This window comes from Phocoena sinus, chromosome 4 (assembly GCF_008692025.1).
Source record: "Phocoena sinus isolate mPhoSin1 chromosome 4, mPhoSin1.pri, whole genome shotgun sequence".
Classification (NCBI taxonomy): domain Eukaryota; kingdom Metazoa; phylum Chordata; class Mammalia; order Artiodactyla; family Phocoenidae; genus Phocoena; species Phocoena sinus.
In genome coordinates, this window is record NC_045766.1 from 118,272,342 (window position 1) to 118,294,109 (window position 21,768).

The following is a 21,768-nucleotide window of genomic DNA, read 5'->3' on the forward strand; positions in this document are numbered from 1 at the left end:
ATGAAGATTCCTGGATATTTTTATTTTTCACAAACATAATAAATGTTCATTTATATAAAATATGTGTATATATGTAAATATATCATATGTTACAGATGTCTTAAAAGTATTACACATGTGAATAAATATATAGGCATCACAGGGTCACAGGATTCTGGAATACATGTGAATTCAAGTAACAAAAATGTTTATAAATAGCACTGAAAACTTTAGTCATGTAGATTTCCTTATGAAGCATACTTTAATATTGCAGTAGAGAACAGTGTGGGAGTTGCCTAATTTTAGTTCTATTTTAAAACAATGAGAAATTTAACTGGTTGCTTAATTTTAAATGGCATATTCATAAAATTAAGCTGTGTCCATTCAAGAGTTTTTCCTATCAAGTTAACTTTCCCTGTGCTTACCAAAAACATTATCTAGTAGATTTCTGGATCGGTTGGTTCATATTTGAAAAAGGATAGATTGATTTTTAGTGGTGTTCACCCCCAAAGTGATGAAACTAAAAAAGAAAATTGGGGATTTTACATTTCAGGAGCAATAGGATAAACAGATATATTGATATATTGGGATTTTTGAAATTATCTACAAAATTGTGGACATTTGATCTGGAAAAGACATTAGATCCTGATTCTACAGGGGACCTAAAGAGAGTATGTGTTTCCTCTAGATCCCACAGCCAGTTAATAACCAGCGATAGACAAGAGCCTTTTGGTTGGGTGCAATTTTCTATTGCCCTGAAATTCTTAAAGGTAATCCTCAGGACACTGAGTATTTCATTATTTATCAAATCATATTTCCAACCCTTTCAAATATTTTTCCATAGCCTGTGTATACAGTGAATGATACATAAAAATCAGTCACATGTTTACCATGTGAATGAACTTAAAACACCTTTATGTGAATTCACTATCTAGTGGGAAATTGCTACTTACTATGTGAGTACCATCTGTCATTCAGTAGGGAAAGTATACCTTATTACTATTTTTTTTCCACTCTTTTTAGTTAGAGGTACAACTCATAAAGAAATTACTGATTATTGATCCAGTGTAATTGAAATAGCCACACATTTGAATAAGATGGCTAAATAATGAAAATAACATGTTCACCAGTGTATTAACTAAGAAAAGAAAATAAAGTATATTTGTGATTTATTTATTTTTTTGTTTTGTTTTGTTTTTGACTACGTTGGGTCTTCATTGCTGCAAGCAGGCTTTCTCTAGTTGTGGCGAGCGGGGCTACTCTTTGTTGCAGTGCGTGGGCTTCTCATTGCGGTGGCTTCTCTTGTTGCGGAGCATGGACTCTAGACACACGGGATTCAGTAGTTGAGGCACGCAGGCTCAGTAGTTGTGGCTCACGGGCTTAGTTGCTCCACGGCACGTGGGATCCTCCTGGACCAGGGCACAAACCCGTGTCTCCTGCATTGGCAGGCAAATTCTTAACCACTGCACCACCAGGGAAGTCCCATGTTTATGTTTTTTAAACACAACAAAAACTGGATTGAGAAGCTTGCCAGACATATTCATTTTCCCAAGAATATCTTTTTTACGGCTTTAGTGAAGAAAATGATGCATTTGAATCAATATATTGTGCATAATTTAAATGTCAAGGATACAGTTACTCTTCTGGGTTTTTATTTGCTTTAAATTTATCAAACTTTTATGGAAGGCTCTTTACCGCAAGGATTGGCTGCATCAGATTTTGTTTTTCAGGGAATCTTAACTTTTACCCTATGTGCAGTTATATGCTTCCAGGGTAGAGCTAAGTGGCTGCTGCTCTTGGATTTCTCTTCTTCTAGTGCCAGAATCACCTCCCTGCAGTACTGCATGTGGAACATTCCTAATCCACATTTGTTTCTCCCAGGACGCTGGTTCCTTGGGGATTTGCCTACCTAGCTTGATGGAAGTATTCCAGCTCTGCTTTCTTTAGAGTAGTATTTCTCCTTCATTTTATCTAAATAGAGGATTATATTAGTTAAACATGATTAAATTTGAGATATGAGTAGGTACATTTCTGGTATCTGGTTTTGTTACAGTTTCTTATGGCCTAGGTCTCTGCATGTAACATAGTATTTTAATGTGACCATCTTTTAGTAGCTACAACTCCTAGGAAAAAGTTTGGAAGCAAGTTGTTTGAAAGAAACAGGTATTTAAGTTCTTGATTCAATTAGTAACTCATAAAGTCTATACTGATGAGGATGCAAACAGCCTTTATAAGCATTAATTTCATGAAATGAACATTTTGTAAAAGTGAATGTTGAGTTTGTAGATCCTTAGACAAATCTTCACCGTGGGTTGAATTTATTTAAAGAGCTTTTCTGGTCACCTTTGAACTTCAATGATTTCTCCAGATGTACAGAAGTGAACAATGTAAAAATCTTGCTGTTTCAGCAGAACTGATTTCCAGCTGGCTGGGAACTGGATCTGCAAGTCATTGGTTACAGCTGTGTTTCAATTTATGTGATGGTTGAAAAAATAAATTACCCGATTAGATGGCTAGAAAGAGGACTCTTTGTTTAGCCCTTGTGTGGGGACTGAAAGTGTTTATGGTGCTGTTTTCTACGCAGTCTTTGCAAAGTAAGCTGGACAAATAGACTTATTCAATGCTCCTAAGAAATGTTGCATATTCAGCTTTAATTCTTTGCTAAGGAAACTTTTTTTTTTTTGTATAATGCTGTCATCCAGCAAATGTTTTAAAGGTCTAGCGTTTAAGAGAAGCAGTAAGTTTTCTGTCCTACTGAGCACTGCATTTAGTAATTGAAAAGCTGTTTCCTTTTAGCGTGTGCTTTAAAACATGTCTTTTTCAGGCATACGAATTAAAATACGTTTCTCTTAAATTCAAAGCTTTATAATAGCAAAGTATCCAAACATAAATTCTAATTTAACCCTTTTCTTTAATGGGTTATGTCTCATGGCACGTAAGAGAAAATTAAAGTAAATAAAGAAATATAATCAAGCATTACTGCAAAAAATTGACATGTCTGTGGGCCACTTAGGCTATGAGGGGTTTGAATTTGTGACTATTTTTGTTGTTATCTAAGTAAAGATTACAGATAAGAGTAGGAACCGTATTAAACAGCATGTAACTTTTCAGGTTAGTAAAAGTCAAAATGCTAGTACCTCTTGGAGATTGTTACCCTCCCAAGAGAATTAACATACTAATATAAGATTGTATGAAGTGTTTTTTTTTAAATTGTATTCCAAGGTAGGTTTTCTTCCTAAGGTTTTTATAAAATCCTTAAAAGGGACAGAATTCTCGAGTGAACTTGAGAATGAGGCCAAGCACTTGATCAGGTGTTATAATGTCCACCAAGTTCAATAGCAATTCAGTGTGGGGAATACCCAGGAACATATCATTTTTTACTGAGATTATTCTTTAACCATTTCCTTTGTTAGATTGAGATATGTATTATGGAATTTAAATGATGCGGAATGAATAACCGTAATGTAACCAAAAGGAAACAAAGGTGGGATTGATCTGTCTTGAATTAGCAGACACTTTTGCTGTGTCAGGCTATTTTTCTGATCAATGGAAGTATACCCTCTAACCCTTGACAAGTCAATGCAATTGTTTGGAAAGGATGGAACAAAGCATGAGAATGCAGGATACACTTGAACCTTCACAGTTCAGAAATATTTAAATGATGTTTATAATGCTTTAAGTATTTTCCCCTCCTCCCATGTAATGGTAGCTTCTTCAACATACATTGAAAACCTATATAATAAGGTTCAAAAGTATGCTGTAGTGGCATTCTTCATGAAAGAATATATTTTGAAAAGTTAAAACTTGTATCATAGTACTTATACGTCTAAAAGTGTGTTAATCAGGAAACAATCTCCATCACTTAGCATGGAGGCAGCAAAGTGAAAATTAAATCTTGAAAAAAAATATGTATGATTGTGTGATATTGTTTCAAAATGAACAGAAAAAATCAGGAAATGAAATAAAAATATCTATAAAGAGAGAATATTTTATTTAAGATAACTTACCCTATCATTTGTGTTCCATTCCTACCTATCATAATCAATGGATAAAGTATTATCTTTTCCTTATGTTAAAAAGCTTACAAAACTAGCATATTTTTTCATATTGAAGAAAACTCAAAATCTAGAATAAAAGTGATTATGAGCAATCAGAATAATAACTATCCATTAATAACTTTACCTCACCTAAGTTAGGCAGCATTCAAAATGAGTATTCTTTAAAAAATCTAAAAAGGTGTTTTTAAAGTTTTTGATAGATGATAGAGATTTTTAAACCTATGATTCACCTGATTTTCTGATATTTTTTTTTTCGTCAGGCTTCTAGAACCCACCTAAGTAGTTTTATGAACTGACATATTTTAGCCTGAATTTTAAATGCCTTTTTAAAGCTAAAATATGTCTATTCAATCAATTAATCCTAGATTTGTTTAAATCCGTGCAGGCTAATTTTTATCAATAAGTTGTCCAAGGAGACTGTGAGTTCATCTCCTTAGTGCATGTACCATAACAGTGTATATATATTTTTCTAAGACTTAGAAAATTACTACCTCCCTACATCTAAAATAAAAATATTTTATATATTGTTTCAAATCAATGAAAATTTAAATGTAAATAGGGTAATCCACATAGAAGATCTAATATAACATTTTAATATTGCCATATTCTGCAGCTAAGATGAAAGGTTACATTTTTTGAGATTTAATTATTAGGTGAGCTATCACAGGGACATATGAAGAGGATTTATCATTAGTCTTTCTGGATATAAATGCTACTGGACAGTACTATAACTATTAAATGACGCAATTATGCATACAAACATCTAAATAGTAGGTGGTAATGACCAACACGTGTTTCCAGTTTTACTCCCTTTCATTGCACAAAATTTTAGAGCTGAATTAGGTCTTGGTGATGAACCGAGTTATCTCTCCTAATTCTAAAGATAAGAGAACTAAGGTTCCAAGAGTTAAATGACTCATCCAAGACCATAAATTTTATTATTTACCAAATTGGCACTTGAACAAATTACCTGACTCCTAGATTACTTCCCTTCCAACTTCTTTTGAAACTGTTGTATACAGAACATAAGGAAAATAGTATAGTTGGCCCTCCAAATCCGTGGGTCCTAAATCCACAAATTCAACCAACCACAGATCAAAAATATTCCACCCCCCTCTCCCAAAATTCCAAACGTTTCCAAAAAGCAAAACTTGAATTTGCTGCATGGTGGCAACTATTTACGTAGCATTTGTATTAGGTATTATTTACATAGCATTGTATTAGGTATTATAAGTAATCTCAATATGACTTAAAGCATATGGGAAGATGCATGTCGTTTATATGTAAATACTACACCATTTTATATACGGGGCTTGACAGTACCTTATATAAGGATTTTGGTATCCCCGGGGGTTCTGAAACCACAGATACTGAGGAATACCTGTACTCTTCCGTAGTTTGTTAGCTAAAACATAAGTTATTATGGCTCCTTTGCCATAGTATTCAAGCTCTAAATATGACAGTAATTCTGAAGTCACTTGATCATTTCCACCTAATGTCCCATCTTAACAAGTGAAGATTAATTTTTCACTGTCTCATCTGTTAGAAAGCACATCAACAGAGCAGAAACATTCCTTTATTGTTAGAACGTATAAACCTGCTAACTATTGAAAAATACTCTTCTGGATTGCAAGATGATTTGATACGGCATAATTTTTTTCCATGGTCTCCAAATTGCCCCTCATTATTATACCCTACCTTTCTCCTGAAAGAGAAACACTCCACCAGCATCCTCAAGACTATTTGTTCATGTGTGTGGTTGTACAACAGTCACTGTCATTGTCACTTCCCCCTCAAGACCTCCCTCAAGTTCGTGTTCTTGCTCTAATTACCCCTATCTCAGACTTGCTCTCCTTCTGTCATCTCTCTGGTGTGGCTTTGAATGTGCCCCCCTTGTGGATATTGATGACACACTGGACTGGCAAGTGGGTTACACACTTGGGGAAAGCAGTGGGGAGGAGAAGGGGAGAGGAAAATGGGGGGAGGGTGGGAGAGAGAGATTGGTATAGAGTGTTACAATCATACATTTTCTAAATAGAAGAATGAACATTAGATTTCACATGGCAGGGTCTAAAGGGTCATCCTTGAAAGGAAGAGAAATCTGTGTGATTATTTTTCCATGTTAGTTGTGATGCTCTGCACTTATATATCAAAAGAGTAAGAAAAAAGTAATTTTAGGTTGACGAATAAGCGTTTTGCATTACAATCCAAAAGTGTCTGAGTTAAACACTGAATCATCCCCTAGTCCAAATACTAAAATACTAGAAGAAAAGATGTCAGGTTTTTTCTTGTTAAAAACCAGCTGCATCACTCACTATGAAATTTTTAAAGTAATAACATATATACTTATGTTTTACTTTATTTTCATTTTGCTTAAGATAATTAGTTCCAGAATCTGACTGATAACTCAAAATTATCTTAACAATGTCTACATACACACACACACACACACACACACACACACACACACACATACACACACACCTGTTTTTCTTTAATAGAAAATTCCCAACCAGGTCATCCTAATTCACTGGCATCTGATTCTTGTCTCCCCTGCCCTTTAATTATTCTTTTCTCTTTTAAAAAAAGGAAGAAAATGGTCTAACCATACTTGTTGCTCTTAACTGCAATTTTTTGCTTATACGAATAGGATTTTTAAAAATTGCTTTTTCTCTGTATTTTTGCTACTCACACTACTATTACAGCCCTTCTTTTTTGAAAATAGAAATTTGTAATATGGGTTGTTTGACACCAAAAAGAGCATGACTCTCATTTCTGGAAAGGTTAGACAAATAAGCATCTGACAGATTTATTCGGAGACTTTAGTTTGAGTATGTTTTTGTGTCTTCTGATGGTTTTGTTATCAACTACCTTAAAGTTCATTTCTGTACAACACTTCCCCTTAAGTAATCTTACATATTTCAAAACTATTCGTAAATAAAAGTATTAGATGCTCTTTAGTCAAATGCAATTCTCATATTTTAGATCTTCAAATAAATCAATATAAATTTCATCCTCTTAAAATAGACTGGAATAAAAGTATTGTGATACAGCGACCAGTTATGCTATAAACTTTCACAAGGACAGTTTAAGTTAGCACTGTCCAATAAAGCTTTCTGCAAGGTTGGAAATGTTTTATAGCTGTGTTGTCCAAAATGGTAACCACCAGCTACATGTGCTGTTATACATTTGAAATATGGCTAGGGCAACAGAGGAACTGAATTTTTACCTTTAATTTTAATTTTCATAACTACATGTGGCTGGTCGCACCTTATTGGAAAGTGTAGGTTAAATAAAGCAAAGAAAATATGCAAGTAATAAAAAAACAATATATTCTGCACATCCATGAATTTTGAGTCAAAGTTAGAGCTGTAGATCATTTTTTGTCCTCCATCTTCCTTATCTTAAACCTCATCAATGTTCTTAAATACAATTCCCATAATAACAATGAGTTCAAATGGCCTCTCTGAGAAAAGATCGCTTGCCTTAGTAATAAGGTAGAAGGCAGGTTGTATTAAAATATTTCAGAGCAGTCATTGCTTCCTTTAACTTAATACATCATTTGATAAACATCCAGATCTATCTTAGTTTTTTTTTAATATTCATTTATTTATTTAGGCTGCACCGGACCTTAGTTGTGGCAAGTGGGATTATTTTTTTGTTGTGGCGTGCGGGATCTTCAGTTGCGTCACTTGGACTTCTTAGTTGCGGCATGCATGTGGGATCTAGTTCCCCAACCAGGGGTCAAACCCGGGCCCTCTGCATTGGGAGCACAGAGTCTTACCCACTGGACCACCAGGGAAGTCCCTATCTTAGTTATTTTTTAAGTTAACGGAACAAAACTCGAATAATCCATAAAAATAATTGATCTAGGAAGACCATACTTGCATTGCTTGCTCAAATTAAGTATAAAACAGACTGAAAAATTTACTTTGTAAAAAGTTTAGCCATAGTCAGAGTCTCATTTAGGGATGTTTTAGTATTGATGAATGGAAGTTTAGAATAAGAAGAGACTTTAAACCCATGTCTATGACAGACATAGCTGAACTGATTGATTACATCTTCTTTCAAATAAATATTGATTTAATCAAGTCTGGATTTCCAGTGGCCCAATGATGGTCTTGACAGAAGCCTGGGCACTTGAAACTGGCTCACCCCTGTCTGGATATAAATATTTTAAATGCCTGGACATTTATAATTATTATTTTTCTTCAAACCTTTATTCGTGATTTTCTAACTCGCTTGGTTAATGTTTTTATGCCTTCTATAAAGTTATGTGTGTGTCTGTCTCTGTATGTAATAAACAGAGATAGCGTGGAATAGGAAAAAGAAAGTTGTATTTGCATCTGTTGTTTCTGATTCACAGAGCTGGGAGTGAGATGCTTATGCAGGCAGTCCACAGAGCTAAGATATCAGTAGGCAGTTTGCTGTAAGCACATGTTCAATTATTAAAACAGTCGACATTTTATGTCTGATAGCCATAGTGAGGTCACAACATTAATTTATCCAGAGTATTGTGGGCAACTGTCTAGAAAAAAAAAAATAGCATAAAGGACACTGATGATGCTGGAGAGAGAGAGGAAAAAAAAGATGGATCTGAGCAAAGAGATTTTAAGAGATGACCAGTTTAATACACACACGTAGAACAGGAAGGATGAAGGCGGCAGGCTTCTCACTGTTACCAACAATAAGTATTTTAAGCTATGCCGTGCATGCATTAATTTCTGTTACAGTTTTTCATTAAACTCTAAGCTTGAACATTATTCTGGAATCTTTGGTTTCTGAAATCTAATTTCATATTTCATTTGTTCCTTCAGGGCTCAGTGATTCTTTGCTCTTTCCTCTCAGTCCCTTTCTTCCCCTTCTCCACCTTTCCCCTCCCTCTTCCTATTTTCTTCGTTTTCTTTTCTTCCTCCACCTCGTATTCTTTTCCTTCCTCCCTTTCTCTCTCCAGTGAGAGTGTGTACTTAATACCATGCTTCCTCCCGATGCCCACTTCTTTATTTATTTGTGTTTTTTTGTTTTGCACTTGAGTTTTTCCTTTTCTTTCCTTTCTCTTTCAAATCAGGAGCCTGTAGGAGCTGATGATAGAGATACGTAGCCTACTGCAGATGCTTCTTTCTCTCTATGGGTTATGTGATGTTTTCTCTGGAACCTCTGCAAATGATTTTTCTTCACGTTTGTTGCCACAGTTCTGTTGCCAAACTGCTACCTTAGTTGGTCCTGCAGTGTCGCAGTGCATGCTGGGATCTGTCTGTGTCGGTAAACCGAAATTTCTCCAGCCCCAGACAGCAATAGAGTTGGCTTGAGAATTGTCGTACTTTCCTTTGTATGTATTTCTTGTATGCTGCAGAGTCACTGATGGCTAGCTCTGTCTGGCAAGTAATTCAGAAATATCGCTCGTGTAGAATGGAAAGGTAGGCAGTTTACCACATTCTATCATTAAAGGGAACAGTTGAAGAACAAAGGAACTGGATAAATACCTATATACTGCTTTTTATGTTATGAAACACTGTAGTACAAACACGACTGTGTTCAGCCAAAATTGTACTTCCTTTTGTAACAATGCACATAGTAGATTGTTTTCACATATGTACACAAATCCATATTTTATGTAAACATATATTTAATTATAATATTTATAGCCTGCAAACATTTCTTAGTCTCAAAGACTTTCACATATTCGCCAACATGGCTATTTATTATTATTTTTAAGAGTTATTAAATCGAAAAAGTAAAAAATATACTAACATCCTGTTGGTTGATTTCATTCCAGCAAGTTAGAATTTCAACACAGTTTAAGTCATATCGATGATTCAGATCCTGGCAGGTCTTGTAATTCCTGTGAAATGAGAGCACAGCAATACAAATATTAAGCAATTATTTTTATTAAAATCAGGTTTTTTTTCATTATTCAATAGAAATGATTGATCTATACAGATCCACCTAACTCATCTGTCTCTTGGGCTGCTTGGGGGCTTCATAGAGAAGTGCAAAGGCTCTTTTTGCTCTTTCATCAGCTGGGTAGGGGGAGGATGGGGGGGAATGAAGGCATAGAATAAAGTCTAGGACTGCTAAAGAATTGCTGGCATTATTTTTCTATCACGTGTGAGCCTGGCTGCCTGCTTCTTGAGGTAGTGAATCCAGGGTGAGACTGTGTTGGAGCCTGTTTCCACAACTGTATTTGGATATCTGTGTTATTGATCGGGGGGGAAAGGGGTGGGTATCCAAGTTTGAGGGGAGGGGAGGACCAACTGACTACTGGCTCACTGAAGCACAAGACAGCTTCTTCCGGAAAGATGTCAAACAACTGAGACATATCCACAGAGGAAGTAGAAAGGTGGAAAAATAAGGAGACCCTGGAAGAAATGAAGGCTTTGGGGGCTTTTCCTTTTCAATTCTTTTCTTTCTTTCCTTTTTTTTTTTTTTTTTTTTCCTTCTATCATCTGACCTGCAAAGGCTAGAGTGACAGCGTCATGCAAATACTGCAGTCCCGCAGGTCTGGGAGAGGGTGGATGCTAGACTGTGAGTTAATGTTAATGATGAGCGCAGTGAAAATACCAGCCGCTGCCACCCCCTGCACACAGAAGCGCTCTGAGTCAGCATCAGATGCTTTGCCTCGCCTCTCGCTGGGTGTCTGTATGCCTGTGCGCGCGCGTGCTCGCTCGGGCATCCGTGTCTAGCCGAGGGGAGGGGGTGGCGTGTGAGTGCGTGGAGGGTAAAAGCCAGTCAGTCAGTGAGAAGCAAAGGTACGTTGGAGAGCAACTAGAATCTGACTGATTTCCATCTTTGGAGCATCAGATGTATTCCCTAAGGAGGATGGGTCTCCGTGATGGGGGTGGTATAATTATGTTAATGTCATATTTATGGAGGGGTGAGATTTTTCATTCTAATAATTGGTTGAATGCTATGGTCAAAAATTGTAAAGCATATTCAGTTTTAACGAAAAGCATGGACTTATATCTAAGGACTGTTTTATTTTTTGCTTTTTGTGAGTGCTGCTTTTTTGTTTTAATTTTTTTTAACTATTTACTATTTTAAGCCATAACTGATTCAGTATGGAAAATCAAACGATAAACAGAAAGAGATCTTATATAATGATGCATTACATCATGGAGCAGAATATTTAAAGTCTTAACAAGGCAAAGTAAAGATCTGGACAGAGGGTCGGGGGTGGTGGCTGGAAAGGGGTGTGGTACTAGGGTGGAGGAGGGGGCCAGTTAGCAAATATTTTGTTCAGTATAGCTTTCCTTGCAGCTTACTTGGAAATGGATGATTCACCTGTTCTACAGGAAAACATTCTAATTCTTTCCGTTTTTATTTTTTCCTCCTCTTTTCCCTTTTAAGATCAACCACTTCAGAAGAACCAGATTCCACTTCTGTGGCCAGGACTTTTATTTTATGGCTGGTCCGATTGTTTTACCCTGCGTTCTATGCTACTAAACCTTGGATCATTCCTAAAGTATAAATTCTGTTCTCGAACCACAAACAAGGCTAAAAGATCGGAGGAAATTCAGTGAATATGCAGGATTGGGATTGTGTATTTTCAAAAGTATTGAGCTTTATAATGCAATTGTTTAAAAGTAGAGCCTTTTTTTTTCTTATGTTGCCAGCATTTTAAGTTACGTGTTTATTAAGTGGCATTGCTCAAATAGCTACAGAGTATGCATGGAAATATTGGCTGTCTGAATAGTTTGGAGATTCAAAGAGAAATAGCAAGCTTCAGAGGTATTAAATTATGACATGCAAAAAAGTTTTTGTTTTATTCTTAACTGCAACAGTGTATATTTAAATTAGAGTTAAAGTGTTATATGTCCTGGGCCCACCTTACAAGTTGTGCTGTATAGATGTGTAATGGGAAGCAAAATTTCAATTAGGGTCCCATTAACTGGCATATAATCCTTCTTTAATGTAACAGAGGTTATGGTGTTGCTGTACAAATCTGCTAGAAACAGATTTTAACCCATTTTTGGTCTCTTTCTTGGATCTAATGGAATGACTCTTAACTGTACATTATCTGCATTGTTTCATACATTCTTCATTATTTTAAAGTCTGAAATTAGTCTCTAAATGGTTGTCATGAATATTCAGCTCATCCTAACTTTATATACCATATATATATTTCTGCGTATGTATTTTAATTAGTATTTAGAGGAAAAAGTTAACTGAACCCAACTGTAATTTCTAAACTAGCCTTATCACTGGAAGAAGAATTCTACTGCATCAAACCAGACTTTTCCTAGTCCCTGAGACCCTAACTTGTGAGGTATTTTAGTAACATCACAAGTCAGGCTCTTGGGACCTAGGCGGAGGGGAACCAGCAGCTTTGGACCTTATTGATTGTCTGCAGTTACCATCAGAACAAAAGAACATACATAGATTCTGCCTAGGAGAAATGAACAATGCTCTTCTTTATAATCAGCAATGTTTTCACCATGACCCACCCCCCAAAATACTATTTTCAGAAACTGTACTCTAAAGTGATGACAGAGTGCACAGGAATAGTATTTGTATTATAACAACATTTATATAAAAGCAATATAAGATATCTGTGTAAGAAGCAAAATTAAATACAAGTGTTTTTAAAATGCTTCTTTTGGTGTATTTAAGGTGGCTAGCCTAAGAGACTAACTCCTTAGTTAATAATGAAGAGAGTGGTTTATATTTGTAAGTTTTTTCATATGCATAGAAATATATACATTAGCTACTTAAATAAATCCTTTATGTTTTCACACAACTATGGCTGAGAATATGTAATGTATGGCTATAATCATGCTTGAGGCCTAGAAATAAAATCATTTGCCATCTTCTTTATTTGACCCTATTAGATTTTATACTGATTTAAGAAGAATGCTGCATTATACTTAGTATTTATTGCCAGAGTTTTCTTTAGTCTTTTTAACCAGACAACATGCTTTATATGTCTTATTACAAGACATTATCTTGTTATAAGAGTTCGAGTTATCATAATTAACAGAAATATAATACCTTTTAATTTTTGCATTTTACTTGGCATATATCATGGACATATGTGTGATAAATTAGTAAACACCACCTATGAAGTCAGGCTGTTCTAGTTCATCTATCAACTGAATCTGAACTGCAGACTTTTATGAGAATTTTAGTTTTATATGAGGTAACTATTCCAACTATACCATGTCACATTTGAATATTATTAGCCATTGCCATATCAAATGTGCTTTTTTGAGAGCAGAATTACACATTAAATCTATTTTTAAATTTTACAATAATGTTGCAGATAATAAGATTCAAAATGAAGATGAGAGATTTTCCATAATAGAAGAAACAAAATGATTTCATTCTTTAAACTCTATTGCTTTACAGGGATACTATAAATTATATATATCTTCACATTTTTAAAATAAATTTCTTAATGTGTTTTAGAATACTGTAATAGAGTCTTTGTTCACCTTTTTATTGGACCTGTTAGAATTACTTACGATTTGAAGTATCACAGAATACAAATCATCCACAAGTTATATTTCCTAAAAAATTGATGTTACAATATCATAAACATATTCCTCATCTATGAAGGCACATAGAATGTGTTTAAGCATATATCCACCCTGTATCTATTCAGATTCTTTACTTATATCACCTGTTTCATTTATCTGACATTTTAAGTGTGTGTATGTGTGTGTGTATAAACAAATGTTTTAAAACTTCAAATGAATGGAGATAATATAAACCGTAAAGTTTTGGGTAGTATTTATTTTTTACTTCTTTTAACCTTATTCTCATTGTAATCAAGCGTTTTTAAAAGCATAAGTTTCTCAATACAAAGAACTCTATGTATATGTAGCTACAAGTACACAGAAACTTGATTATATTTAATAGCCACATTTACACAGTGTATCAGAAACTACCTCTTATATAAAACAATATCACATACAGGTATATGTTTACAGACACCTGTATGTATAAGACGTTCCATCAATTTAGTTCCAAAATAATGTAAGGGATAGATTGTTTGTTGGCTCTAGTGATATCAAATATAACTATTTCAAATGCAAGATTTTTTTATGTCATCATATTTATGAACCATAATATATATTAACTTCTGTTTCATAGTCAGAAGATACCAAAGCTAGATTTAAAATGCAATTGTGTTTATTTTCCCCCAAAACATATATAAAATGTATACATTTTTACTAATCGTCATGCATACTCTGAACCCTCTGTATGTAACCTTCCGATCTATGAACTATCTTTTCTGAGAGCGTCATTGATAAAGCTTTTCTCTTACTCCATAAAGGTGAGTAGAGCTATAAGTGGGTAACTTTGTTTATATAAATTACTTTATGCTGTATATGGATAGATGGATGCCACTTTTTTCTGCATTTCTATCTTAGCTGTCACAGGATAATATTGTTTGGGGGCTGTATAATATGATTTGGAAAATCAGATCATGCTAAGCTTAAAATAAAAGGAAGGATCTGCAACAAAGAGCAAGAAAATGATGTGTTGCATACAAAAAAAAACCAGTGATATTAACAATTCGATGGCTTCCTGGTTAGGAGACCAGCCTGAGCCAGACGCATATATTAAAGGCTGTCTGCTGCCGATGCGAGCTTGCTCAATGCGGTGGAAATGAGGAATCACCTCCTCTCTGACACCAGCTTATTTTTACATTTTAATTCTGAAATAGAGAATCACTGTTTTACATAAATATACTAACCCCTGCTTGATTCTTTTCCTTTCTCACATTGTTTGCTAATTTACTGTGAACTTCAAGTTCTATTTTTTTAAATATCATCACTCACCTTAAACATCTATCAAATACCAATGAAGTAGTAGTTTTTCTTTTGTCTCTTTTATATTGCTCTGTTAATATTGTTATACTCATGCTTTTAACTTTTAATCTCTGTAAGGAAAACAGCAGTTTTTCAAAATGACATTTTTTTAAAGCCATTTAAGGTCCATCAAGGAAACCACTGCTGGAATTTTGCCAAATCTAAATATGATTATATTTCATTTCAGTGCTCATGGGGTCAACATCTTTCTGAGTGTAGAAGTCCTTAACACTTTAGTGTTCCAGTGAAGCTGCAGATGAGGTGTAGAGATATTCTCAAGTCATTTAAGCATTAGACTACATAAATAATGTCAAGGAAGAGGTATAGGTATCTCAGGGGAATTATAGTACAGGTTAATTACAAATTAAATTACAAAAGGTATATACTATCTTAAATTTCTTACGTTCAAATGGACATGCTGGTACATGTGCCTAGGCTCGGTTTAATTCAACTGATAAATATTTAAATGTTTTTGCAAGTTGTCATGTTTGGATGAGTTTCGAGAAAAGCAGTACATAAAGGGTTAGCTAACGCCCGAATTTTCTTGCCATTTACACATGCAGAGCATAGCCTACATTTCGGTAGGCAGCGAATGCAGGCATCCTTTTGATTACTTGGATTCTTTTGTTAAATTTCTTACTAGACATTTAACTTAGCACTCAGGTCCCACTGATCCTTTAGTGACTGTATTTGGAAAAGGAAAACAAAGTTCCTAATATACAGAAGTTTTCAAATATCCTGAATGTTTGTAAGCATATGAAAAACAGACTTGTTAGTGCAGCTTTGCAAATACATAGTTAGTGTGTGGAAACTTAGGTGCTATCATTATCTGTCATCTCAATCTCCGTATTTAGTTTTTTTATCTATCAGTGACCAACTATACTCTGAGGCATTATATGTATATATATTAATATACGTTAACATATGTGCTTAATATATATCAATATATACACATGAATATATAAATTAATATATATGTTTTATATATTTACATATTATATATATATATATATATCTTAATTTTTTTTAACCCTTGGTAAAAATAATATGAAAGGTGAGACTTTGTCATAAACTTATCCACATTTTTTCAAAAAATTAGCTTCTATTTTCATTGAATGTTGCTTTTTCCCCAGCTTTATCAGATGGAGTGTATTACTAGCCAATAATATTAACTTGTATGTAATGTCTTACTTGTGGAAGTTTGAAAGCAGATAGAACTTCTTTTTTTAAACATCTTTATTGGAGTATAATTGCTTTACAATGGTGTGCTAGTTTCTGCTTTATAACAAAGTGAATCAGCTATACATATACATATATCCCCATATCTCCTCCCTCTTGCGTCTCCCTCCCACCCTCCCTATCCCACCCCTCTAGGTGGTCACAAAGCACTGAGCTGATCTCCCTGTGCTATGTGGCTGCTTCCCTCTAGTTATCTCTTTTACATTTGGTAGTGTATATATGTCCATGCCACTCTCTCACTTCATCCCAGCTTACCCTTGCCCCTCCCCATGTCCTCAAGTCCATTCTCTACATCTGAGTCTTTATTCCTGTCAAAAGCAGGTAGAACTTGAAGATAACTGAGATTAAGTGAATTTGAGATTAAATAGTGTTATATAATCAATCAGCTGATTCCATGCATATTTTATGAAGAATTTAAAAGTGAAAAACTTTCATATGGTGAAATAAATTTTTGCTTGTATCTGATGTAAGAAATGTGATTTTAAGAGTGTTACTTTAATAATTAATTCCTGAACAAATAAAAACTAGCGTAAAAATAATCATGGGCTATATCTGTTAGGTCAACTAAATAAGAATCGTAACTCCTAGATTTCATCTCGGCCTTTTAAGGTTTCTTGGGTGCTTTGGGTTCTTTTACGTAGGTGGATTTAACCATTCCCCTTTTCTAAGAAGTTTCTTCCTCTCTGTTGGTAGGTGTCTGATGATTTGTGGGCACCAAATGGCCATTCTGTGGAGTCATCTCTCCTTGCCTTTGAATTAGTTTTCCCTTGGCCATGAGTCAACATCAATAATTTATACATCCAAATTGGTAGGTCTTTCTTGAAATTCTTCTATGTATTTTTCTGGACATATAAGTGAATTGTGAGAAATTAAATGTACTTTGTTATTTATGGTCTTTCCAGTTTTCAAACATCTTCACTAAGAGATTTGGGTGATGTTGAAACGTTAGCCAATGGAAGCACTTGGTTTTGGAGGATTTAAAAATGTAATGTTTTTCTCATGGTAGACTTCCTATTCTTAGCGGTGATGGGGGAACCGGTACGTGGCTAAGTTATTACTCTGTTAAACATCACACTGAAAACCCAGCCCGCGCATTTCTCTTTTTTTTTTTTTTTTTTTTTTTTGCGGTACGCGCACCTCTCACCGTTGCGGCCTCCCCACAGGCTCCGGACGCGCAGGCTCAGCGGCCATGGCTCACGGGCCTAGCCGCTCTGTGGCATGTGGGATCTTCCCAGACCGGGGCACGAACCCGTGTCTCCTGCATCGGCAGGCCGACTCTCAACCACTGCACCACCAGGGAAGCCCAACCCGCGGATTTCTAAAGCTTGGGGAGGATTCTACATTAGACAACATATTTTGTTGGGGGGTTACACCACAGTCGGTTCCCTTCACTTCTCTCTCTTCCTGACACCCCCTCCACCCAACATGGAGCCTTTTCAACTTCTTCAAAGAAGTGGGGAAAAAAAGTAGACTATTAATGGCAGAAAACAAACTGGCTGCTGGACTTCGGAGACAACCTTCTAATAATAAAGCAGAGTAGGCACTGGAACAAGGAATTCTTGAATGTACTAAATATATAGGGAAGCCTATTTAAATTCACCAGAGGGGCTTAGGGGACAAGCAACAGAAAGTTTAGAATTCAATTCAAGCCATGCCAGAAAATGAAAATGTACCTTAAAAAGGATTTCTGAAACAATTGTTCAAAGACATGTCAACTTTTAAGGTTCTAGAATAATGAAATTTGTACTTTAATTTCAGCGGTGATTTTTTTCAGTTAGAAAGGAAAAGTGATTAACAGGATATCCAAGGAACTGTGTCTTATGTTTAAAGAAAATGTGTTTTCTTTCCGTAGGGTGTGCTCTAGTGAGGTCCACCAAGTACACTGACGAAGATCGCCCAAATATATACGTGAGACAAAGAGATGATGTATTTTTTTCAGCACTTAGATGCATCATAAAATGGAAACCCTCTTCCTACTTTGGAAGAAAGTTACTCAACTTGTATGTTCTCTCTAGTTCCTTTTGTCCCATTGAATTTTATGACATATTATTTTAAATAAATGTAATGAAGTAATTCTGAAAGAGTAAATTGCTAATAAATAATAGGACTATGTGTTGCTAAATTTGAGAGGTAAAAAAGATGATCCCTACCTTATCTCTTATTGACTTTAGAAAATGGTCTTTAGAAAATGCTCTTACACTTTATAAGATGTGCATCTATAAGAAGTACCACATCTATAAGAATGTATATTTTATTTGTCAATGTTGAGATAAAGAACTGCTTATAAAGTTTATTTAAAGGCCTTTGTGACTGACTCAGGGAGGAAATTTCTAGTGGGCTTTTTCTTAATGTCTTCTTGTAGAATTAACATAGATATTAAAAAAGATTGTCATTCTTTGTCTCAAGGATTACAAGTTGTAAAGAGGATGGAAACTTGGTCTCACTTGTGACACATCTTTGTTGCCATTGAGGAAAGATTCTGCTTGAGAATGAAACCCACATGAAATTCACCAATTCATAAATACAACTTATTACCACAAAATAAACTGTTGAATCATTAATTCATCCATTCACTCATAAATGTAAATTTAACATAAAAACAGAATTCAATGAACTAAGGCTGCATAAACACATGGAACCACTATGGCCAATTAAGATGTGACCATTTAACAAAATTTGATTGACTTTCAAATGAAATGTCAGATATGTGAATATTAGTTATAGATGTTAACAATTTAATGATAAAAAGTAGTTGTTGCCTTCAATAAGTTAGATGAAGCCTGATTCATAATTTACCAAACAATTGTACTGATTTCCACTTAAGTTTTAATGACATTTTAATATCAAGGACATTTTAATATCAGGCTGAATGATTGATCAGTGAAATAATCCAAGTAAATTCCTTAGGTCAGTGCCTAACACCAAGAAAGTACTCAATGAATATTAGCTTATTTCTTCCTGTTTGGATTTTAGTATTTGCTTTTGCTAAACAGACTATTTTTTTCATCACCCAAATTTACTGGGTATACACTGTCTCAAAGGGTGAGATGCAGACACCATTAGGAAATCATTTCAGCTCTAGGGAACTCACAAATCATTTACTATAAACATCTTTATCAAGGGTTTTCTGAGTGTCAGCTATAGGAAATAAAAAGAGGAAATCTGCTCTTAAATAGCTTATGGTCTACAAAACGTATCTTTCAGTTGTCCAACACTTTTTATCGTTTTTGTGTGCCTTAACCTTTCATAAGTTCTGTAATTTGGAAGTTTTATTCTTTTTTATATTTTATAGATTAGCATTTTATGTGGTTTGTCCTATTTTCTAGTTGTATATGTGATAACTTATCTCTATATTTGAGTTGCTTTGGACAAGATATGAGATACTATTAGGATTTTTCACTGCTGAGATTCTGGTCATGTTATTCCCTATACTATGCAAAGGTCTGGTGATTAAGAACCATAGGTAGACCATAAAAATATTAATAACTGTGGTTTATAAAAATGGCACTTCCAGAATAATTGGACCAAAATGCAGTACTTACATATGATTTCATCCATCTAAAAAAAAAAAGCCATCATTTAATTTTTTTTAAACATCTTTATTGGAGTATAATTGCTTTACAATAGTGTGTCAGTTTCTGCTTTATAACAAAGTGAATCAGCTATGCATATACATATGTCTCCATATCTCTTCCCTCTTGTGCCTCCCTCCGACCCTCCCTATCCCACACCTCTAGGTGGTCACAAAGCACTGAGCTGATCTCGCTGTGCTATGCGGCTGCTTCCCACTAGCTCTCTATTTTACATTTGGTAGTATTTGTAATTCCATGCCACTCTCTCACTTCGTCCCAGTTTACCCTTCCCCCTCCCTGTGTCCTCAAGTCCATTCTCTACTTCTGTGTTTTTATTCCTCTCTTGCCCCTAGGTTCTTCAGAACCATTTTTTTTTTTTTTTTTTTTAGATTCCATATATATGTGTTATCATATGGTATTTGTTTTTCTCTTTCTGACTTACTTCACTCTGTGTGACAGACTCTAAGTCCATCCACCTCACTACAAATAACTCAGTTTTGTTTCTTTTTATGGCTGAGTAATATTCCATTGTATTTATGTGCCACATCTTCTTTATCCATTCATCTGTTGCTGGACACTTCAGTTGTAAAAAAGCCATCATTTAATTTCTTAAAAAAATTAAATTGAATATAATGATATTTATCATGCAGAGTTTCATAAAGCAGCAATTACAATAATTAGTCAAAAGATCAAAACATTCTAATTGGGCTCTTCTCTGGGAGTTAATAAAATATGCAGAATAAACTTGGACTTTTTTAGACTTTTGCATCATAAATGCTACCATTGAACTTGAATAGTGAAGCAGAAATAGAAGACCAAAATTCTAATACCACTCTTACCACTAGTTATCTTATGGGACTGAACCACTCTCCTTTTCACTTTTTAAATTTACAACTGATTTATAAAATTAAAATATAGGGAAAGATGATTTTAAAGTGATTTTCAGGTAAAAAAATCAGTGTATCATTAGATAGTTGGATATTTTTCCATCCTACAGGGAACTTTTTGAGTCAAGTTAGGAAAGACCTAGCATTAGTTTAGATCACTACATTAATCAGACTCTTTCAGTAGCAAAAGATCAAATCTCAGCTCCAGCTAGTTGAAACAACAAAGGAAGCTGTATGTACATCATCATCTCCTCCTCCCCCGCCTTCCCCTCCACCTCCCTCTCTTTCCCCTCCTCCTCCCCCGCCTTCCCCTCCACCTCCCTCTCTTTCCCCTCCTCCCCCTCCACCCCGCCTCCCCCTTCTCCTCCTCCTCTTCCTCCTCCTTGTTCTCCTCTTTCTCTTCCTCCTTCACTTGCTTCTCTTTTCCTCCTCCACCTGATTTTCTCTCCCTTTCCCTCTCAATCTCTCTCTCTCTCTCTCTCTCTCTCTTTCTCTATCTCCAATGTGTTGATTTCATTCTCAGGCAGTTGACCTCATTCTCACATTCTCTCTGTCTGATAGCCAAGATGACCACTGGGAACTCTAGACATGCATCATACATCATTCCTAACGCTTGTGACTCCAGGAGGAAAAAATAAAAAGGTTCTCTTCATCCCTACATCAATTTAATTTCCCTGAAAGGCTTGATTGGCTCTCTTTTGGAGTCACTTCTCTGTGCATTTGAGAGTTACTCAGATCAGACAACCTGCGCAGGGAGTCGGTACAAGAGTCACCTGGCAAAATTAATGTCAATGGCAGAAAGTGAAAGAAATTCAAAGGAGGAAAAACTGTAACAGGGCTTCCAACAACCACTACATATTTCTAAAGTGCTTAGCATAATGGTATGTTATAGGCTTCGGTCACACATGTTTGTCTTGGTAAACTTAGTGGACCCGGTCAACATATAGGCAATATTAAGTTTTTTAGCCCAAATGTGTTCTGTACAGCTTTATAACTATAAAACATCTGCAGCAGCAAATATCAATCTTGAGTATCATGGCGATTAATTACATTTTATTAGCATTTTTCATGATCATTTAATATTTGGCATACATCAGGAAGTCAATATTTGGACTCATTTAGGAATTTGTCATTTTAAAAATTATTTAGGATTATTAAAAATGGGAGACTGGGGCTTCCCTGGTAGCGCAGTGGTTGAGAGTCCGTCTGACGATGCAGA

General features: G+C 35.1%; 1 long non-coding RNA gene across 2 annotated transcripts in view; it reads left to right on the forward strand.

Annotated features, from left to right (window-relative positions):
• The window catches only part of LOC116752575, a 110,850-nt gene extending 92,549 nt beyond the window's left edge, over positions 1–18,301 (forward strand). For both annotated transcript variants that reach the window (XR_004349559.1, XR_004349558.1), the window contains 2 exons: positions 16,784–16,898; positions 17,943–18,301. This is a non-coding gene — a long non-coding RNA (uncharacterized LOC116752575). The remainder of the gene's footprint in view (positions 1–16,783; positions 16,899–17,942) is intronic.
• Positions 18,302–21,768: the final 3,467 nt, after the last annotated feature.